This window comes from Bufo gargarizans, chromosome 3 (genome assembly GCF_014858855.1).
Source record: "Bufo gargarizans isolate SCDJY-AF-19 chromosome 3, ASM1485885v1, whole genome shotgun sequence".
Classification (NCBI taxonomy): Eukaryota; Metazoa; Chordata; class Amphibia; order Anura; family Bufonidae; genus Bufo; species Bufo gargarizans.
The window spans coordinates 272095037-272103904 of NC_058082.1; the positions used below are offsets into that span (position 1 = coordinate 272095037).

At 39.0% G+C, this 8868-nt stretch overlaps 1 long non-coding RNA gene across 1 annotated transcript; it reads left to right on the forward strand.

Annotated features, from left to right (window-relative positions):
- Positions 1-4277: 4277 nt before the first annotated feature.
- LOC122932666 lies at positions 4278-8640 on the forward strand. The gene is made up of 4 exons (XR_006388330.1): positions 4278-4336; positions 4901-4971; positions 7623-7667; positions 8629-8640. It is a non-coding gene; the product is annotated as an uncharacterized LOC122932666 (long non-coding RNA).
- Positions 8641-8868: the final 228 nt, after the last annotated feature.

Genomic DNA, 8868 nt, shown 5'->3' on the forward strand with positions numbered 1-8868 from the left:
TCTGGCTTCCCGTCACCCACCACTGGAACAATTCTAGTAAGAAGCAGGGCGGCAATACCAGAGGGTTAGACGGATCGTTAGTGATAGGGATATGTGTCAAACAAGATTAGACGATATGACCAATAAATTTAGAGAGCGAGGCTACCCCCCTGATCTATTGAAAATACAGCGTAATAAAGCTGAGATTACACCACCAGATAGAACTAAGAAAGAAACAAGGATCCCCTTAGTGATTAAATACCATCCCTGGTCCCAGCGCCTTAGGACTATTGTTAATCAACATTGGCACATATTATCTAAGTCCTATCCACGGATAGGAGAGTTCCAGAGGCCACCCATGATATGCTATAAACGGGCAGAAAATATTAGGGATAAAATAGTCCGGGCGGATGTGGGAAGTAATAAAATAGAAAGAGGACAGAGTACTTTATCTACACCTAGACGGGGCACTTTTCCTTGTTTAAACTGTGTCAATTGTTCCAGCGTTATAAAGGGTTCATGTTTCTCCCACCCTCACTCAGGTGAAAATATTCCAATAAGGGGCACGTTCACTTGTGATAGTAGATTTGTGGTTTACATTCTTAAATGTCCATGTGGATTACTATATGTGGGGGAAACCTCAATGAGAATGAAGGACAGACTAAGTAAACACAAATCTACTATCCGTAAACAGAATTTATTACTCCCAATACCCCTTCATTTTTATGATAAAAAACACAACATCTCGCAGTTGAGGTATCAGATTATTGAAGGTGTATCATTACCCCGTCGAGGGGGTGACAGAAATAAATTGTTATTGAAAAGGGAGGCTTACTGGATCCATCGTCTTCAGACAATGGAGCCCAGGGGCCTCAATCGTGAGTACAATGTGTCCTGCTTCCTATAAGGCATTCGGCCTTATGCAATCTGATAAATATATTTCTTTTTTTCTTCAGCGTGATTAATCACTGCAAGAATGGACTATGTGACTGAAAATCTTCGCCAGTATAGAGTGGATATGTTTTTTGCGAATTTTCAATTGCGAATTTTCAGTTGCGAATTTTCAGTTGCGAATTTTCAATTGCGAATTTTCAATTTTCAATTGCGAATTTTCAGTTGCGAATTTTCAATTGCGAATTTTTCAATGCGAATTTTTCATTGCGATTATTTGATATGCGAATTTTATTTAATGAGGGAGGCGGAGCTTCTTTGATGATGTCAGTTCCTTTGTGTTTCATTTATGTATAAATAGCTGGAGTGTAAGATGTTTTATGCAGTCTGATGAAAGCACATCTGTGCTGAAACGCGTCACTATGCCATTTTGAATATGTGACTGAATAAATCTACATTGTGATCTACATCAGCGAAGTGCCGGTCCTTTCCTTTGAAACCACCACTGGAACAGTCCATTCTCAGATATTTAGGCCCCGGCACCCAGGCAGAGGAGAGAGGTCCCGTAACAGAGAATCTGTCTTCATGTCAGCAGAGAATTAGTCTGCATGTCATAGCAGAGAATGAGGCTTCACGTCAGCCACCACTGCAACAGTCCATTGGCATATATTTAGGCCCAGCACCCAGGCAGAGGAGGGAGGTCCCGTAACAGAGAATCTGTCTTCATGTCAGCAGAGAATTAGTCTGCATGTCATAGCAGAGAATGAGGCTTCACGTCAGCCACCACTGCAACAGTCCATTGGCATATATTTAGGCCCAGCACACACACAGGCAGAGGAGAGAGGTCCCGTAACAGAGAATCTGGCTTCATGTCAGCAGAGAATCAGTCTGCATGTCATAGCAGAGAATGAGGCTTCACGTCAGCCACCACTGCAACAGTCCATTGGCATATATTTAGGCCCAGCACACACACAGGCAGAGGAGAGAGGTCCCGTAACAGAGGATCTGGCTTCATGTCAGCAGAGAATCAGTCTGCATGTCATAGCAGAGAATCAGGCTTCACGTCAGCCACCACTGCAACAGTCCATTGTCATAAATTTAGGCCCAGCACCCAGGCAGAGGAGAGAGGTCCCGTAACAGACAATCTGGCTTCATGTCAGCAGAGAATTAGTCTGCATGTCATAGCAGAGAATGAGGCTTCACGTCAGCCACCACTGCAACAGTCCATTGGCATATATTTAGGCCCAGCACACACACAGGCAGAGGAGAGAGGTCCCGTAACAGAGAATCTGTCTTCATGTCAGCAGAGAATTAGTCTGCATGTCATAGCAGAGAATGAGGCTTCACGTCAACCACCACTGCAACAGTCCATTGGCATATATTTAGGCCCAGCACCCAGGCAGAGGAGGGAGGTCCCGTAACAGAGAATCTGGCTTCATGTCAGCAGAGAATCAGTCTGCATGTCATAGCAGAGAATGAGGCTTCACGTCAGCCACCACTGCAACAGTCCATTGGCATATATTTAGGCCTAGCACACAGGCAGAGGAGAGAGGTCCCGTAACAGACAATCTGGCTTCATGTCAGCAGAGAATCAGTCTGCATGTCATAGCAGAGAATGAGGCTTCACGTCAGCCACCACTGCAACAGTCCATTGGCATATATTTAGGCCCAGCACACACACAGGCAGAGGAGAGAGGTCCCGTAACAGAGAATCTGGCTTCATGTCAGCAGAGAATCAGTCTGCATGTCATAGCAGAGAATGAGGCTTCACGTCAGCCACCACTGCAACAGTCCATTGGCATATATTTAGGCCTAGCACACAGGCAGAGCAGAGAGGTCCCGTAACAGACAATCTGGCTTCATGACAGCAGAGAATCAGTCTGCATGTCATAGCAGAGAATCAGGCTTCACGTCAGCCACCACTGCAACAGTCCATTGTCATAAATTTAGGCCCAGCACCCAGGCAGAGGAGAGAGGTCCCGTAACAGACAATCTGGCTTCATGTCAGCAGAGAATTAGTCTGCATGTCATAGCAGAGAATCAGGCTTCACGTCAGCCACCACTGCAACAGTCCATTGTCATAAATTTAGGCCCAGCACCCAGGCAGAGGAGAGAGGTCCCGTAACAGACAATCTGGCTTCATGTCAGCAGAGAATTAGTCTGCATGTCATAGCAGAGAATGAGGCTTCACGTCAGCCACCACTGCAACAGTCCATTGGCATATATTTAGGCCCAGCACCCAGGCAGAGGAGGGAGGTCCCGTAACAGAGAATCTGGCTTCATGTCAGCAGAGAATCAGTCTGCATGTCATAGCAGAGAATGAGGCTTCACGTCAGCCACCACTGCAACAGTCCATTGGCATATATTTAGGCCTAGCACACAGGCAGAGGAGAGAGGTCCCGTAACAGACAATCTGGCTTCATGTCAGCAGAGAATCAGTCTGCATGTCATAGCAGAGAATGAGGCTTCACGTCAGCCACCACTGCAACAGTCCATTGGCATATATTTAGGCCCAGCACACACACAGGCAGAGGAGAGAGGTCCCGTAACAGAGAATCTGGCTTCATGTCAGCAGAGAATCAGTCTGCATGTCATAGCAGAGAATGAGGCTTCACGTCAGCCACCACTGCAACAGTCCATTGGCATATATTTAGGCCTAGCACACAGGCAGAGCAGAGAGGTCCCGTAACAGACAATCTGGCTTCATGACAGCAGAGAATCAGTCTGCATGTCATAGCAGAGAATCAGGCTTCACGTCAGCCACCACTGCAACAGTCCATTGTCATAAATTTAGGCCCAGCACCCAGGCAGAGGAGAGAGGTCCCGTAACAGACAATCTGGCTTCATGTCAGCAGAGAATTAGTCTGCATGTCATAGCAGAGAATCAGGCTTCATGTCAGCCACCACTGCAACAGTCCATTGGCATATATTTAGGCCTAGCACACAGGCAGAGGAGAGGTTCATTCAACTTTGGGTAGCCTCGCAATATAATGGTAAAATGAAAATAAAAATAGGATTGAATGAGGAAGTGCCCTGGAGTCCAATGATGTCATACGCTCCAATTCACAAAATAGAATAAATCATCACTCAAAATAGAATTTAAGCAAATATCTTTATTTATTTAGTTGGGTAATTAAAGGCCGCAATGCTTATTACTTAACCAATTAATTATAATCTGGTTAATCCAATTTATTCTCAAATATAAATAAGTAAATATTTAAACCAATAAACCATATAACACTCAGTCCACTCAGAGAGTGACTTAACCCCCGTCAATAAGCAAAGCGACAAAATAAATAGGGAAGGGAGGGAGGGAACTTGAAAAATACTTACGTGAATGAGCCAAAATCGTTATTTTCTGTTCTTTTATAGGTTCTCAAACTGGCAGTTAAAGTGATCTCCAATCAAATTTGAAGATATCAGCGCAAGCACCCACAGCATCTGGGTTAACCCATTCTTCACATAGGTAAGTAAATAATATAATCAACATATTAACTGTAATGTTAGGTGCCATGTCATCATGGCTCACCACACTGAATTTATCAGTATGGTTCGCTCCATGATGTCATACGCTCCAATTCACAAAATAGAATAAATCATCACTCAAAATAGAATTTAAGCAAATATCTTTATTTATTTAGTTGGGTAATTAAAGGCCGCAATGCATATTACTTAACCAATTAATTATAATCTGGTTAATCCAATTTATTCTCAAATATAAATAAGTAAATATTTAAACCAATAAACCATATAACACTCAGTCCACTCAGAGAGTGACTTAACCCCACAACGCCACATAAAAACAAGTGGCCCAATAAACATTGCAAGCCTTTAATAAAAACCATTATCAATTATGTTCTGCAAATCTGAAATGAATATATCACATCCAATATCAGAAAGCTGATCATCCTTTTCTTGGTAAAGTCCTCTAACGAATCCTTCTAATTCAACATGTCTGTAATTGCCATGACCAATTTCCTTCAAATAAATCTCCATTTTTTTTATTAATTCTTTTCCTAATTGTTTCCAGAAAGGATAACTCAGAATTGAACCAAGAAAATTTTGGGATGATGTCAGAAAATACGAGTACAACACCATCAAGTAAGTAGCATATTTTACATAACAATTCTTTTAATTCATAAATTAACAAATGCGTTTTGATTTTTCCCAAATCAAACGAGCCAATATATAAAATAAAAAGGTCAGGTTTCGACATTTTTGAATATATAAGGCTGACATTCTTGAAGATATCAGAAATTTTAAGGTCAGCAAAGGAAAACCAGTTTATGGAAAATTCTGCTGAATAACCTAAATTAACAGTAGAATGTCTAAAAGCAGATCTTCTCTCAGCCAATTGAATCAGTTCATCCCCAAAAATCCATACAACTTTTGAAGGTCCTAAAATCAATAAACAACAAGGTTAGGCCGAATATAACATTTATAGCAATTGGACCTCCATCTACCAATACGTTTAATAACAGAACTATCTAAACCCAATTGCTCTGCAAAGGTTGCAGCACCTATACGAAATGAATGTGCTGAAAGTTTATAATTTACGTAACCTAAATCATTGAGACATTTATGAAATACAAAATTGAATTGAAATTTAGACAAATGGGAACCATCAGTGTGGTTAAATAAAGCATTGGAGTCAGGTTTCCTTACCTGAAACCATCTAGTAATATTATCAACTGGACAAATAGATTTAATCGGATAACTCCTCAAACACAACCAAACTCCTTTACTAAATTGGTCAGTCTTGGATTTTTTGATATAAATCTTTAGAATATCACTATTCAAAATTATGTCTGTCATCAATAATGGGGGATTTGAGATTTTATTGTCTGCAGCAATCTCGCTTAATCTTAGAGCAGCAAAGAAAGCTATAGAAAATGCTGCAGAAAATAAATTGGTTTCATATTCCGAAGAACAAACTAATACTAAATTACATATGACCTTTTGTAACAATTCAATAGATAAAGGGCTGGTCTTAACATTGGGGACTGACTTTCTTTTGATACCTTTAATCATTTGTTTAATGATAAAATTATTCAGAATAGAGCTTTCGCCTTTTAATTTAAAGAAAAAAGAAATGCCCGATAATTTTTTAGAAATAGAATCGGCTTGTAAACCGTTATTGTAAAGATATATAATAAATTTGATAAAATTCCCTAAATTAAAATCAATGTAAGAAATTTTTTGAGATATGCAGAAAAGCTTCCAATCCAACCATGCGGCAGAATATGCTGCCCATGTATTCTTGGCTAATGAACCAAAAATAAGTTCATTAGTTAATCCTCTGATATCTCCCAAAGATGAGTTGGACAAGGAATTCCCATTCGGGAAGCTCGAGGTGTCATTAAGAAGAATTCCTTGAAGCGCTGTCGGGACAAATAATCAGCAATATAATTAGTTTTCCCAGAAATAAATCTAGCTTTTATCCAAATGTTAAATTTTAGACATTGAAAAACTATATTGCGCAATAATGAAGAAACTAACGGAGACTTTGAAGTTAAACAGTTTATGGAAAAAACTACTCCCATATTGTCCGACCTTAGCAGAATTCTCTTATTCTGAAACACTGAGGACCAAATTGTTAGAGAAACTAGAACTGGAAATAATTCTAGAAAAACCAAATTTTTTGAGTACTTGTTATTAGTAATCCAATTTAAAGGCCAACGTTCGGCAGACCAAAAGTTGTCAAAATAAGCACCTTATCCAATAGCACCAGACGCATCTGTATAAAGAGACAAGGTGTCTGAGCCAACAAACTCTTCCTGCCAAATGGTGTGACCGTTAAATTCACATAAAAATTGCAACCAAACTGAAATGTCATCCTTTAGTTGTTTGGTGATGCGAATATGGGATCGAGGTGAGGACTTACCTGATGTGGCAGCATACAATCTTTTAGAAAAGACCCTTCCCATGGGAATCACACGAGAAATAAAATTAAGAGAACCTAAAAGAGACTGAAGTTGTTTAAGCGTAATTTTTTCTTTTCCGGATATGCGAGTTAATTGTTGAACAGTATTCTGGATTTTTTCCATTGGTATGCTAAATTCCATTGTTACTGTATTTATATCTATGCCCAAAAACTTGAGATTCGTAGTAGGATAGACAGTTTTATCTACAGCTAATGGAATGCAGAAATATTTAGCTATACCAATGAATCTATTCAGAAGATTCATACAATCATCCGAATCTTCACGACCTATAAATAAAAAGTCATCGAGATAATGTAGTAAAAATCCACTACCTGAGTGAATATCCATAACCCAGTGTAGAAAAGTTGAAAACGCCTCAAAATAAAAGCAAGATAGGGTGAATCCCATGGGAAGGGCCATATCATAAAAGAATTTATCGAGAAAATAAAAACCCAAAGAATTATAACCGATGGGGTTTATAGGTAGTAGTCTGAAAGCAGATTTAATGTCAGCTTTGGCAAGAAGAGAATTGCGGCCTGCTTTTTGTAAAAAAGACAAAGCTTGATCAAATGAGGAGTATTTCACACTGGCTTTTTTTTTTTTTTTTTTTTTTTTTTTTTTTTTTTTCCTCATCGTTTAAGGAACTGAATTTATGATAAGATAAATTGTGAATAAGACGAAAAGAATTTGGTTCTTTTTTAGGAACTAAAGCTAAAGGAGATATACGAAAATTCAAGAAGGGGGGAGAATCAAAGGGACCAGCAATCCTACCTGCCAAAATTTCAGATTCAATTTTTTCTTTGACAATGTCAATATTTTGTTTTACAGATAACGCATTTTCAACTAGAATGCAACCTGGACCCACAAATTCAGGTATGAAAAACCCATTGGTAAAACTGTCAATTAATAAATTAGCCATCTGAATGTTTGGGTAATGACCTAGCCACTGAATTATTCTTGGCAAATTCAGCGGAGTCACCTTGTTTAAACGATTGAATTTCCTTGTTAGAAATTGGGAAGTGAATACCTTGTTTTTTAAAACATTTTGAGGCTGAATGAGAACCGGCACAGAAAGAACACTCGTGTCGGTATTTGCAATTATGTTGCCATCTGCAATGCGACTCGTTAAATGCGAAACAGATACCTTTTTTGACGTTAATGAAATTGGGTTGACGAAAAAGATTGTTTTTTAGGGAGCATTAAATTCAACCAAAGTCCGACATCTTTACTACCCCAATTTAGATTCGGATATACTGCAAGTTTCTGACGAAAGGATTCGTCATATAGACACCAACCCATTCCGCCAAAATTTCTATATGCCTCCAAAATAGTATCTACATGGTAAAATAAACCAGTACAAAGACTAGGAAATTTTTCACCCAAAACTGCTGCGTATATATTAAATGCTTGCAGCCAGTTAAAAAAGGATTTCTGGTGTAATTTTCTCTTTTCTTCAGAATCTGATTTTTTGTCTTTCAATAATTCACTTTTTAAATTCTCACTAGATGAAGGAAGAAGAGAAAAAATTTCAACATATTCTTTTCTCCAAATTTTTTCTTTCACGCTCAAGGGTAAATGAAACCCTAATGGAGAAATTTGACACGCCAGAACTTCTTTAACAGATGTCTCTTTTATACCTGAGTTAAATTCAAGCTCAGGAATTACTGCCATTTCAGGGTTAATATTGGACATTTTAGGTACATTAGTGAACGGTTGAATGGTTGAATTAGCAGCAGTCAGACTATTAAGGGTATTAACTTGACTGACATCTGCTAATAAATTGAAAAATACTTACGTGAATGAGCCAAAATCGTTATTTTCTGTTCTTTTATAGGTTCTCAAACTGACAGTTAAAGTGATCTCCAATCAAATTTGAAGATATCAGCGCAAGTACCCACAGCATCTGGGTTAACCCATTCTTCACATAGGTAAGTAAATAATATAATCAACATATTAACTGTAATGTTAGGTGCCATGTCATCATGGCTCACCACACTGAATTTATCAGTATGGTTCGCTCCATAATATATGGTTATGGGGAGGTAGTTAATGTCTAATCTGGACAAGGGACGGA